Consider the following 14,739-nt stretch of genomic DNA (forward strand, 5'->3'; position numbering starts at 1 on the left):
ACTCACCTTTAAACTACGAATACGTATTTTTTTTATAGCAACAAGCAAATGCGCAACTTCGACAAAAACAACTTTAAACTACGAATAAGTATTTTTTTTATAGCAACAAGCAAATGCGCAATCAATTTTATTTTGTTACGACGCAGCGACGCCGCAATGTCTTTTTCGTGGTTTCAAGGGATAGTGATTAATTCTTAGTTAATTGTTTTCTATTGTTGACCTTGTAATTTTTTGATTTGTTATGTTTTTTTTTATTTATCTTTTAACCTAAATGTACCTCAAGTGTACTAACTCAACGCCGTTAATGCATGTTCTGGAAATACAAGAATTTTGCGTTTTTATAAAAAGGTATTTTTCATGCATTTTTTCAGCCCAAATATTTTTTTTTTTTAATTTTTATTTTTTCCCAAGCGCTTTAATTTGTCTAAAATCAAACAAAGTTAACTTATTTAAAATGGTGCTGCTCTCAATGAAGATAAAATTGAGAAAACAATTTTTACAAACAAGTTTTAAGTTATATGTTTAATTTCTAACCAGTCATATGTCTGCAAGCATATTAAAGGTCGAAAAAAAATAGTTTTTTCATAATTAAATCTGATTTTTCCATTTTATATGAAAGTTTATATTAATTTGAGTGTGAAGAACACACTAATTGACATACGACCAGTTAGACTTTTAAAGTTAAACCTCTTAATGTTTATTTAAAAGTCTAAGCTCAAAATTTAAACATTACTGTGATGTGAACCAACCCTATTTTATAATGCCATAAAATTATTTTACTAAAATTCCGGTCTATAAATTACCATAGATTAATGTAAACATGTAATATAGTGGGCAGAATATAAATTTACTTAACCAAATTTAGAATACAAGGAAAACATTAGATTTATAATAAAATTAGCTCAATTTTTTGTTATGTCAGAACTGCCTATTGCTGATTCTTTAACTTGCGGTTTCTCTAAAGTTACAGTATATATAACTTTAACTGAAAAACCTAGAACCAATCATTTAGCAAATGAAAATTATAAAGTTTTTAGATCAAGAGTGCTAAAACATCAATACAAAATTTATATTGAAAAAAATCCAAAATTTCACTTTGATAACAAACAAATAAAAAAATAAGGCCTGGTTATTGTTAACCATTTTAAAAACTTAGGGAACACCAGGTCAAATTCTTTTTGAAAGATATTTTGTTTACCTTTTCCAAAGAAAGATTTAATAATTAAGGAAACTCAAAAATACTTTATAGCCTTTTAAAAGGTTCAAACATAAAGCAGAAAAAAGAGGAATTTATAGGCAGAAAAAACATTCAATCGCAACTCATAAAGCGCTGAACAAACTAGATCAGGATTTTAATAACACATTTTCCACCACATTCACAAAAGCTATGAAAATCAATATACTTAATCCACAAAATGAAAAAAAGAAACACAGATGTGATGCAAATAAAAAAAAAAATGATATTAAAAATCACTGGAAAGAAACCTCAACAGATAGGTATTTTTATACGAAAGCTCAGCAGATAAGTATTCATAAATACCTGAGAACTTATATCTATACTTACTAAACATTGTTTGTACATACTGCATATACTACACAAGTGTGTGTGTGCTTCCTGCGCCAGAGAGAGTGAGAGTGAGAGAGAGAGAGAATGAGAGAGAGAGAGAGAGAGAGAGAGAGAGAGAGAATGTACTCTCTCTCACTTTGTGTTACTTACATATATAATATATGTATACAACACAAAGTAAAATAAAAAATTAACTTTCTTGAGGCATTTGGTGTTCCTGTATTATTTGGTATTTCTGTATCAAGCAATAGAGATAATCTCCGCCTAACCCATAGTTTTGAAACATAAAAAAATGCGAAAAAAAGAAGAATATTAGAACTATCAGCTATAAAAAATGTAAGTCATGTACAAACAAATGAGTTGGTTGAAATAAGAATAGTATAACTTCAAAACAGATTTAAGTTAAGTCAATATTTATAATTACAATGCGTTATTATGTTAAACTTAGGGCTAATATAAGTCATTAGTTCATCCAGTGACTCCTGGGTGAAGTAGTATGTAGGGAATTTTTTACATAAACCAAATAAAGAATCTAATAAAACCTAACAAATATCAAATTGAGGAAAATTTAACTTATACCATTATAGTTCTTTACCAAATGATCATTAATTATAAATGATGTATGCATTTTTTATAATTTGGACAATATACACATTAATTAAATGCAACAGATGGCCTTGGTATTATAATTTCAAGTTGTATATTTCAATATATATATATATATATATATATATATATATATATATATATATATATATATATATATATATATATATATATATATACTCATACACACATACTTTAAAACTCTATTCACATTTAGAAGGAACCTACGGGATGTGGAAACACTCACAGGGCTCGTTTAACAACCCATATGACAAATGTGTTATAAGTACAGAGAATTACTAGCCATTCTATATGTAGTTATGTTATATACCTTCTAGCATACTACAGAGAAGGATTAAGGGTTGAAAAGTGCATATAGAGACGCTTATACATAGTTTTATTTTTTCTGCCACTAAATTAGGGAGAGAAAAAAGCAAGAAACCCTGTTGGTTCTATGGAGAAATATTCTTGGAAACAAGTTGAGTGTTTGGATGAAATTTCATCCTACCCTAATGGTTTTAAAATAAACTTTTCTGAACTAGCATGTAAATTTTCTGTGACAAACAAAAAAGGTAATAGTTGTATTACCTTTTTTGTTTGTCACAGAAAATTTACATAAATAGTATATTTACAAAAATAATAAACTAATTATAAATGTATTATGCTAATAATTTATTTTTACCATTTTAACAGTAATAAGTACCAATGAAAAATAAGAATTTTAAACAAAATAATTTTTAGGAATTACACCCGCAAACGGAGGCCAAGTACTAAAAAAACTTTTAGAATCTATGAACTGTAATCTAAAAAGGCTAAATCTAAAAAAAAAAATTTCAGATAATACATACTTTAATGGCACTAATATTAATAATATACAGTATAGAAGAAAAAAACAGAGGTATTTATTACCTTTTTCTTCACTTATCATTAATAAGTTAAACTTTTCAAACTTTATTAGTCATTCATGTTTAAACTCATGTATAGGTTAAACATGGCATACATCAGAGATATATTTTAGCCATGCGAGCCAACTAATAAAAAAATAAAGCAGCAACTCAAAAAAAATATACGGTGGAGTATATAATTCAGGGGAAAAGATTGTACCCCAAAGATATGAAAAAGTATTTATATCATCTGAAAATCAGGCAATTACAAAAAAATAGGTTCATATTAAAGGCAGAAAAAAGACCATGAGATTTTTATTCAAAGACCATGAGATTTTTATGAAAGTTTGAAACAATAATGAACTAAAAGCACTTTCTCAAAGGCAAATCGTTGATGCTCTTGATAATATTCAGGAATATAAAAATGAATATGAAACCTTAACTAAAAAAGAGCTGATAAATATACTTAAAACTTATGAAAGAACAAGGAGTTTAATATTTTGGCATGATTGCTCCAGTATATCTAATTACACTCACTTTTTTGTTACTGTTGGCGTAATGAAACAACCATATTTTTAAGTAGCTTTGAATGTAAACAAAAGTATGGAGAGGATATAAATGTTCAATTAGAGGTCGAAAATCCTTATTTGTACATACTTGGTAGATGTCCTTCCAATGACCAGCAATTTTTGTACAGCGATGACAGGATTAATGACATTTTACAATTGAACAATTCCTTAGAATTCAAGAGAACATCTATTTTAGATGTTGCACGAATACTCAAAGGTGACAATCCAGCAGCACAACTGGAAGCTGGTCATCAGAAGGGTGGTAATTATTTTTGTTGGGCATGTAACATGCATGCAGATCTCTCTAATAATATATCTATATCACTAAGCTTCCCATTCAATTCCTTACAAAATGGTATAGACCATATAAACGCAAGTAACACCTCACAGCTGGCAGTAAACCAAGGAAAAGCCAAATTATATTCATGTCTAAAAAAAGATCAGATTGAAAAAGAACTTTATGAAAGAAATATTCAATTTCCATTAAATGCATCTGTAAAACAATTAAAGGAGCTATTGGCAAATGAAAGGCAAGGATTGCCTGCCCTTGTTTTTAAAAAAACAGGTTTTTCTTTAACACAATTAAATCTTTAACACTATGAAATTTTAAATAATGAACCAATGCATGATATTTCAAACCATGTTAAAAATATATTTGATAAATAGCCATATTTAGTAGAAAAATAAGATTGTAGAAAAATTGTAGAAAATGTAATTTAAAGCACTTTCAATGGCATTGAAGCAAAAAATGCTGCCAACTATCAAAAAAGTTTATTTATAGTTACTAACTGGTTTCTAGAACAGGACAAGGTTGGTCAATTTGTTTTTAAATTTTTACTAACTATGTGCAAAATAAAAAACATCCTTTATATGCCACAAGAATTTAGATCAACACACAGTATTCTTCGTTTAATAAATACCGCATTTGTTTATAATTATTTGCAATAATTATAAAAAAACAAATTTAGAATCAAATTTAAAAAATAGCAAGCGAAAATTCTTTCGTGCATACTATCACTCAATCATATCCCATGCTCCACTACAGTGTAGATTGTTTGCAGGTCGTACGTCTAATGTGGAAAAAGAAGAAGCAATGTTTCAAAATTTGAAACTGTCTACAAAAACATCTTCTAATCATCATTCAGATAATGCTATTTTTAATACAATAATCCGCAACCAAACAAAAAAATATTTAAAGGAAGGAAAAAAGTTATGTGATTGTATTTCAATACTTCACAAATTCTACCAACCATTACATAGTCTATTTAATGACACAAAAATATAATTTACTTGGATTGAAAAGAATAGCAACGAAAATCAAAAACTTTTAGAAAAATCAGCTGACTATTTAGTAGTAGGTATTAGTATATGGTGAAAGAAGTTGAAGATGGAGTAGTATTCTTTAATACAAACTACCCCAATAATTCGTAAAAAAATTTTCCCATTTTTGTTCCTCGTCAATGCAACAACAGTCAGAGTACCTATAAAAATGCTGGAAACATTGTTTGGAAAACAAACACAAAATTCCTGCTTATAAAATCACAGTTAGTGCAAATTTGTTTTATTTAGACACACTTCAATATTTTTAAATTTTCAACACTGAAAATATATCTAGAAATATTATTATACCACTAGATATAATTTTGATTTAATAATATTAAAGTTTTATAAATTATTATTAAAAACAATTATATAAATAATACAATTATTCTTAATAACAACATCTAATGTTATTAATATTTTATTATAAAAGAACTTAAATATTATAAAAAATATGTTTATAATGTGTTTACAACATTATCATTATGTAACACATAACCATTGAATGTACAGTCAAGTACACAATTATTGTGCTATAATTTTAGCAGTATGCATACCATATTACGCATAATAACGTTATAATATATATAAATATATATATATATATATATATATATATATATATATATATATATATATATATATATATATATATATATATATATATATATATATATATATATATATATATATATATATATATATATATATATATATATATATATATATATATATTACAACGTTATTATGCATAAAATGCTACGCATACTGCAAAAATTATGGCTCAATGATTGTGTCAACAGTGCATTTAATGGTTATGCACTACGTAACGATTATGTGCATATATAATTATAACTATATATATATATATATATATATATATATATATATATATATATATATATATATATATATATATATATATATATATATATATATATATATATATATATATATATATATATATATATATATATGTATATATATATAATACATATTAAATAGTTAAAACACTACATATTAAATAGTTATAACTACATATATAATAAACAAAACAAAACGACAAAAGTAAATATAAAAGCCTATTCAGTGTCTATGAAAGCTCGTTACATTTCTTATTTATTTCAAAAGTCGTCACTCTTATTTAATCTTTTTTTTGTAACTCTTATTTTAATATTTTTTATATGTACATCAAGTCTACACTTATTTTTTAATTTTTTAAATTTTTTTAAGTTTTTTTATACTTTATAGGGTTAACAAAAATACTGTTTCAAAAACCTTTCATTTTTTTTTTTTTTTTTTTTTTGTTACTTGGTAGACATGGAAAAATTCGGTCAACTTTAAATTAAAACTATAAAAATCTTTTATTTCAAAAGTTTTTTAACTAAATGCATGTATTATAATTAAACTAAATTTTCTGTATGTATTATAATTAGCATATTAACTTTTTTTCAAAGGGGTCTTGGTATGTTACTTTGGGAGGAATTAAATTTACACGGCATTTTTCTATAGTTTATCAGTTATACTTATCTTATTGTCACCTTATGGGTCACAATAATGGTCTTTTCGTTTTCTGGAAGTTTTTTTTCATTTTTTACCATTACAATATACTACAAAAAACTCTTATAGCTATGCCTTAAAAATCTTCAATTATTCACTCTTCTGGTAGGTTGGGGTGATTTGCATTTTAAGAAACAGTTTCAACGTTATTAATTTTGCACCACTGGAAAACTACTTACAATAGTGAGAAGCAGATCGTGGCAAAAGAGATATCAAAGTTTGTGCTTTTTTATAAATGGCAAATATCATTTTTGGAGGCATCCTTTAAAAATAGAGATGAGCCGGAAATGATTATTAAGTGATAAAACAAGTAGACTTCATGTTACAGTTGTAAATTGCCTGCCACACAAAGAACATGACAAAATTTATTCTTGCTCAATATATTTAAGTTCTTTATTTACAAGTTTTTCTATGTTCCCATTGTAAAGTTGTTGATCAGGAATGTGTGAAAATTTTGCCTTGCTATATGTTTTGTTGCCTTCAATTATGCGCATTTTCTTATCACCCCTTATTTTTACCAACTTCTTTGCACGAAAAATTTCGTTTCATTTTCAATTTGAGCTTCTCTGATGTGCATTTTTATATGCAATTAATTTCATCATTTTTTGACTCTTTTTGGACTTAACCACGTGAGCTCTAGAATTTTTTAGCAAGATCACTTTGTGACAAAGTTCTTGTTACTGAACTGATAATCAACTTTACCGTTTTATATTTAAGAAAAGTTTTCTTTCATTCACTTCAATGCTTTGACTATAATTTAACTTAGTTATGTTATCCATGACCGTAGATAACAGCTCTGGCGCAGTAGTTATAGTCCCGGCTCAGAATCAAGAGATTCGACGCCGGCTCTATTCCAACGAGCGATGTTAACAAGGAAGGAGGCGTGAACTTCCTGGTCAATTGTTCCTCAGCCTTGCTCTGTGATAAGACCGAAAGGTTTTCTAGGAGCACCCTAATAACCAAAATAAAAAAATATTTTTTTTATTTATTTAGCAATCATACGACACGAAATCTGTCTAAACGACACCAAATCAATAGGTTTTGAAAAATGAAAACTTTCAAAACTACTTTAGGTTTTTCAATTTGTTTTCTCGACGTTTCGTGGTTGTTTAAACAAAAGTTTATTGAAATAATTGAAGACTAGATTGTAATATTTAATTAAAAAATGTTTGAAATAAAAAGCTTTTATGGTTGTTTTAGGCCCATTTTTTATGACCCGGTTTTTACCTATAATTTAATTCTGTGCTAATTGAAAAAAAAAAAAATAAGAAATAAAACAAATGAAATAAAAAATTAAATAAAAAATGCTTTTTTACGGTTTCTTTATGACAATGATGGATTAAATTATAACAATTTTAGTCAAGTTAAAATAAAAAAAGCTTTACTTGAAAAACTAAAAAAGTCATGCTAATATTGGTAGAAAAATCAAACGTAAAGGGCAGGATGATTAAAAAAAAGCAATTGCTTTAACTCAGTGTTTTTGGAGTAACTGGTCAGCTTTACGTTAATAAAACTTTGAGCCCAAAATTTTTATTCACATATTCTCCATAAACGCTGAGTAATTGGTCAGCTTCATTTGAATAAAAACATGAGCAAAATTACTGAAACTTTTTGTTCACGTAAAGCTGACCGATTACTGAGTAAAAGAAGTTGCTTCTTTTTTATTCACCCGTATTGAATAAATTCAAAAGGATTTTAGTTTAAAGTTAGTTCTTGTGTTGCTATATTAAAGAAACGACAAGGAAAAGAGAACTTTCATATCTGCTAAAAAAGCAACAAAGATTTGCTGCTCTTAGCCAAGGAAAAAAAAAGACTAATCTAGAAAAAGAAATTTTTTCCAGATTAGGTCACTATCAGGCGAGATGACAAATGCTTTAGTAAATACTTACATTGTCACCATTAATAACTTTATTCGGAAGTGATAAGAAGTCTTTCCATTCCCGGCACATCGATAACCTCAATAAAAGTCGATGGAGTTTAAGGTATCCCTTAGAGAGGCACTATGTATCCTTAAAGTGGGCCTCAAGGTTGAGCATTTCTCCTCCGAATGTTGCCTGCTCATAACAGACCTGCAATTTGTAGTTGTAGTCAAAAGCCATGGTTTTTGCAATTATCTGGGTCATTAAAGTTGAAAAAACTCAATTGTGGTTTCATATAAGCAGTTTTAAATTTTGTTTTTACGCCGTGACATAAACAGATTCTAAAAATAACTGAGGTAATTATTTTTATCAACATATTTGCATTTTTTAGATGTACTAGATGGAGTTCTCATAGCGCTGGAATTTTGAAATCCTTATTTTTACTGGTTGTCTAAAACTAACGGTACCCTAATTGTCACAGCGTGACAATAGGGGTTATATTTACTTAAAATAAATGGTTTTCTGAATTCTTTAGACAATAACTTTTTTTTGACAATAACTGTTTTTATCATAAGTAGCAAAGATTAGTTCACCTAAAAAACCTGATTGAAATGAGCAAGACAGTTTGTTTTTTTATAGGTTCAATTGAACTTAGACGATTTAAAATGAACTAAAATAAAATTAAACCTTCTGTTTCAGCCAGTAATATTTTTTATATTAGCGGCATACTTTAACAAGCTGTATATTTTCCAAAGGAGGAGAAGTAGAGCTTTATACTAATATATAATATTATGCAAATAGGCTTGGTTTACTTTTTTCATTTTTTGTGAGACATTCACGGAATTGCTCTGTTTTCAAATAAAATTTTATTCAAAAACTTCAGGTTAAAATATTTATTTTTTTATTAGTTTTTATGATGTTTTTTAAAAAACAACAACACATATTTACAGATGAATTTACAGAAAAATTATGAATTATGAATTATGAAAATTTTGAGAATCTATAAAATATGAAAACGAATTTACAGAGAACTTATAATGTTTTTTTAAAAAACAACAACACAAAGTTACAAAAAAACTTACATGTTTGTTTCTTATAATAGAAAACTTCAATTGTTGTTGAAATTAATGCGCTTCTTTTCTCATTCAAGCTTTACGAATTTTTGCTGAAAGATAAAGGCATTTAATTATCTGGACGCTGGTTGACACGTCAAGTCTTAATTTGATTGGTGAAATAAATTTTTTCATCAAGGGTCGTCCATTAATTACTCAACGTAAAACTTATTTAAAAATTAGAAGTAGGAGATCATTTTGCTCTTTTGCGCGGCGATTTTTACGAGTTTTTTTTTTTCATTGTAATTCACGTCCCCAAGGCCAAAAAGGTCACTACATATAAATAGGCTACTTATGGTTATAACCCGGAGAAACAAGTTGAGCGCGGTACTACCAAGGACGGAACTACCAAAGCGGAACCTCTCGCTTATGAAGCAAGCGCTCTACCACTACACCACTACCGCAGTTATATATATACTTGATTTAATTAAAGACTCTGCGAAGGTAAACTTGAGATCTTTTTTCTTTTGTCTATGTGTAATTTATCTACCTCACGTGATTTAAACTACCGCAAACCGTTTAGTTTGTTACTATTTTAATAAGAAGACTGTATAAAAGCATGATGATAGGACCCAGGTCACGCATAAACTTCTTAAATATAGTTATGCTGAAATATAATAACTTCATTGTTATCTTATCTCAGATTTTAACTAACGATTAGTTTAGCTATATAACGAACACTTAACATTTCAAAATAAGTTTAATAAAAAACGTCATATACAAATAATCATCTCGTGATTTTAAAATCAAGATAAAATTCAATTCTTTTTTCTATTAGACATAAAAAAGAAACGTTAAAACTTAGAAAAATCTAGAGGTTTTACATATTTCAGATTGCACGTTTGACATTATGAAACATGAAACTCAGTCTTGGGCCGTCTTGAAAAGATCTTAATGGTGTGTCGGGTATGACGTATCTATTTTTTGTCGAGTAATGCCAAGAAAGTTTTTTGCCGATTAAGATCTTTTTAGTAAAAACAAAAAATATATATAAACATGTCTTGATTATAAATCAATCCCAAACGCTTGTTTACTTACAAAAGAATACTTAAATTAATAAATAATATTGAGCAATTGCTTCTACTCCAAGTTTTTAGAGTAATTGCTTAAACTACGCAAATAAAAAGTTTGAACAATTGCTTTCTTTGGGGGTAAAAGCTCTAACCCTGCGCAACTGCTCCTCCAAGAGAAAAAGGCAGGAATAAAAAAACTTTAACTCATAGAATGGCGAGCATTTGAATCAATTTTTACGAGCTCCCATAATAGTTGTTTTTTTTTTTGTTTTTTTGTTTTTTTTTGAGACATTTTATTGTTTTACGACTTCATTTTACTATTTTTAACTATATATATACATACTTGTATATATACATACTTGTATATAAATATATATATATATATATATATATATATATATATATATATATATAATATATATATATATATATATATATATATATATATATATATATATATATATATATATATATATATATATATATATATATATATATATACATATATATATATACATATATATATATAGGCACTGCCACGGCCTAAAATGAAAATGTATTCAAAGTTTATTCTCTTTTTTGTCAACTTTTAGAAAATGAATATTTATGTCGATTCATGAGAGTGTATTTAAAATATACCTTTAATACTAAAAGTAGTTTATTCAAGTCATTTCTATGCTTCCAAAAGTTACGGCTGTTTTTATTGTCGCATGATAAAAAAAGAATCTTTGTAAAATTTTATTTTAAGCATGAATTTATTAGCATAATCGGATTTAAGTTAACGTGAAAATGGAATTAACATGTTCAAATTGTTGTAGGTCAGATTTTATAATTATTAAAATATACATGTTTCAAACAAATAAGGAAAGAACTTTTGCAATTTTCATGTAACGTAAGGTAACAAAAACATGATAAAGTTTTGTTTTTTCTAAAATTTAGTTAAAAAACATAAGTTTTTTAATAAGACTTGCAAAAGAACGTTAAATGATTGTTACATTTAAAGTTTTGAATAACTATACTTAGTTAAAGCACAATTTAATTTTAAATTTGCGTAAGCCAAGTTTAAACCACATTCACTAAAGTTGTCGGAGCGTATTTACCAAACTTTTTTTTTGTTTAAGTTTAGCGTAAGTTCAAAACTGTGAAATCCGTTTCACGAAACTTGTGCAGTTGCGTTTAACAAAATTTACGTAAGTTTTTCCGTAAGTTCAGCGCTAAAAAATCGATATTCACCAAACTTTTTAAAAACTTGCTCAGCTCAATTTGAGCAAGAAAAGTTATGTTAGTTATGAGCTGCCTTAACTTTGGCGTAACGTTAAAATCACTAAATATTAAAAATGGTGTAGTATTATTATGATTCGTTTATAGCTAAAATGACAAATCGATATAGAATTGTTTTATAATGTATACAATTTATCAATATAAATGGTGTACATTATAACAAAGTTAGCAGTAAACATAGATATATTCACAAGTATAAATGCATCATAATAATTTGATATCTTATTAACTAAATATCGTCTTAATAATTAAGATGTTATATAATTATTAAATTATAGTAATATAACATCGCATGATATGATATCGTAATAATATTATTGTATTTTTGCGTAACTTTATCAATTTATTTTTTTATCGCAGCAATATGACACCATATATTAGGATCCTAATATATATTAAGTTACATGCATTATGGTATGATGTTATTAAATACTGATATACATCTTAATGACAACCATTAAGGTGTTACATTGTTAATTAAGTTAAACATAATGTATTTAATATATATATATTAATAATTTATTATATTATTAATATAACATAGCATGCTATTTTATAAAATAATAGTAGCATTATATAAAATTAGATGCTATAGTATACTATATATTATTTATAGCTTAAAACATATATTATATTTTTTATAAGATGCTTTATTGCTATAATGCAGTTATGATTTAGATAATACATATTATTATTGAGTTATTATATTAATTAAAAACAACTATATCTTTATAAATAATAATAAAACTCTGTATATATTAACAAAAAACAACTTTATCATCATAAATATTCTATTTCATATTTTTTTGCTAAATGGTACACATCTCTTTAAGTATAACGATCATAGTTCACTTAGTTGTTTTAATAGCTCTATTTAGTTTTAGATAAAATAGTGGGGGCTCTAAGCATAAAAATAGTTTAAATTGTGATACCAGCATAAAACTTGGCAAAATTGTTGTTAATAACTATACAAATTGATATAGAAATGGACCCTACTTGTAAACGTCTTAGGTTTTGAGTTATGGAGTCTTCTATTTTTAGTGAAATGGGCTTATAGAATTTCATTTTATAAAGAAGGGGTATTAAGTATAAATAAATTAAATTGTTATACTAGCTTGAAAATTTAAGAAAATTGTCTAAAAACTAAAAGAATTATATTCAAAAAATATATATTTTTAGAACCTCGTTCTAAAAATATTTTTTTTGGTCCTGGGGCGACCCCCAAGTTTGAACCTCTTTAATTTATATGGTGAGAGCCAATAAGTTCAAATAGTTCCAGTAATGTCTTTGTTGATAGATGGTTCTTGGAGATTGTTCCAGAGATTCCAAATTGCTTGGAATCTCTGGAACAATCTCCATTGTTCCAGAGATTCTAAGCAAGTTTTTTACCCCGCCCTACAAAGTAAGACACGGTATCACAGCCAGTGAATGCAAACCACAAAAAAACAGCTTGTGTTTTTTCACCTAACGTTTGAGCTTAATAACGTATGGAAAGCCAACGTTTCAGTTTTTCAACTCCAAACTCTATCCAAAACTGCTTGATACCCGTTAATTGTTTAAAAACTGAAATTGAAATTGCAACAGTATCTGTGTCAACTGTCTGAATACAAACAATTTGGTGCCCATCGTCAACAGCCTTTTTAACGTGTAGCAAAATCCGAGTGTCAGCTTCCTCATGGTTACAAGGTGAAATAGATTTTTCCTTAAAATATTTGGAATTAGATAAAACAGTTTCATCACACGTTGTTACTAAAAGTAAGTCAAATGTCGGTACTTGTACAAAGTTTGTTGCAAGCATTTTAAACAACTCATTTTTATTTTCATCCAATCGTAAGAACTGTGACCAACTTTTAAAAATAGGAGTTGAATCAGAAACACACACTCTAACTCCATTACCACAACTATCCCTGGTCTGGGTTTTTAAACTACATTCAAAATAAAGGTCAAACACAATGTCAATCCTTTGTATTTATTCATGTTTTGCCGATGAGATTATTTTGTATTGATTATTTTGTTTTGAAATTCAATTTCTGAATACTCCTTGAATGTCTTCAAATTTACGGGATGAAATATATGAACAATTGCTCCTCCATCTAAGATTTTTGCAGTGATACCTTTAGGAGTAGTCAAAGAAGGTGCCGAATAGTCTTCAAGGCATTTAAGATAATCTGATTAATTAGTTTTTCGGAGTTTGCCGTATTCAGATATTGCTGGTGGATAAGCATGATTTTCATGTTGAAAAAAATCATATAAATCTCCATCTCTATGTTGAGATGCAACATAAAGTGATGCGAACATTTTACATTCTTCTTTGAGCATTACTGTTTTTAACCTTCCTTTTTGAGTGGCAAGGATTTTTTTCTCTCTAAACAAGCATAAGTTATTTTTGGGGATTGTCTTGTATATTGAATCTCTTCCAATTGTTAAACAATTCTGAATATAAAATTTGGATGACTCAATACCTATTTGCTTAGCTTTTCTAACGGATGCTCTAGCTTCTGCATCAATTAATGTCTTTGTTGATAAATTCATGAGAATGTCTTCTTCTACTAAAAAGGGATTTCCGAAATCTTTAATAACTTCAATAATCTCTGATACATATTCATTATAATTTTTTTTAAAGACAGGTGTATCTTCGTGATGATTTTTCTCATTGTCATCTTTTTCTTCTCCAAATCTTTCTAGAAGTTCAGCAAGTAGTGGTTCTCACTCCATCCACTTTATCAACGCACTTGGGTTATCTAAAATGCCGATCGAGCCACCATTTCCCTTTATGATCTTAATGTTTTGTTCATGGGCTTGATCTGTAGCCATAGACAAAAAAGGGCGTCTTGTCTTTTGAAACGCGAAAAAACCTTTGCAGAACTCGGCGTAAACCTCAGGCTGTCTTTGAGGTAGCATCTTCATGTCAGAAAGAAAAATCTAAATCAAACATCCAAGGAATAACTTGTTCCAAAGCACTGACAAA

The 14,739-nt window shown here is 27.4% G+C and overlaps 1 protein-coding gene across 1 annotated transcript in view; it reads right to left on the reverse strand.

Moving 5' to 3' along the window:
• The window catches only part of LOC136074988 (tetratricopeptide repeat protein 28-like), a 56,899-nt gene that overhangs the window by 16,245 nt on the left and 25,915 nt on the right, over positions 1-14,739 (reverse strand). The window contains exon 2 of the mRNA XM_065787167.1: positions 9,448-9,530. The gene's annotated coding sequence lies outside the window, so the exon portion shown is untranslated. The remainder of the gene's footprint in view (positions 1-9,447; positions 9,531-14,739) is intronic.

The sequence above is a fragment of the Hydra vulgaris genome, chromosome 01 (genome assembly GCF_038396675.1).
Source record: "Hydra vulgaris chromosome 01, alternate assembly HydraT2T_AEP".
In the NCBI taxonomy this organism is placed as follows: domain Eukaryota; kingdom Metazoa; phylum Cnidaria; class Hydrozoa; order Anthoathecata; family Hydridae; genus Hydra; species Hydra vulgaris.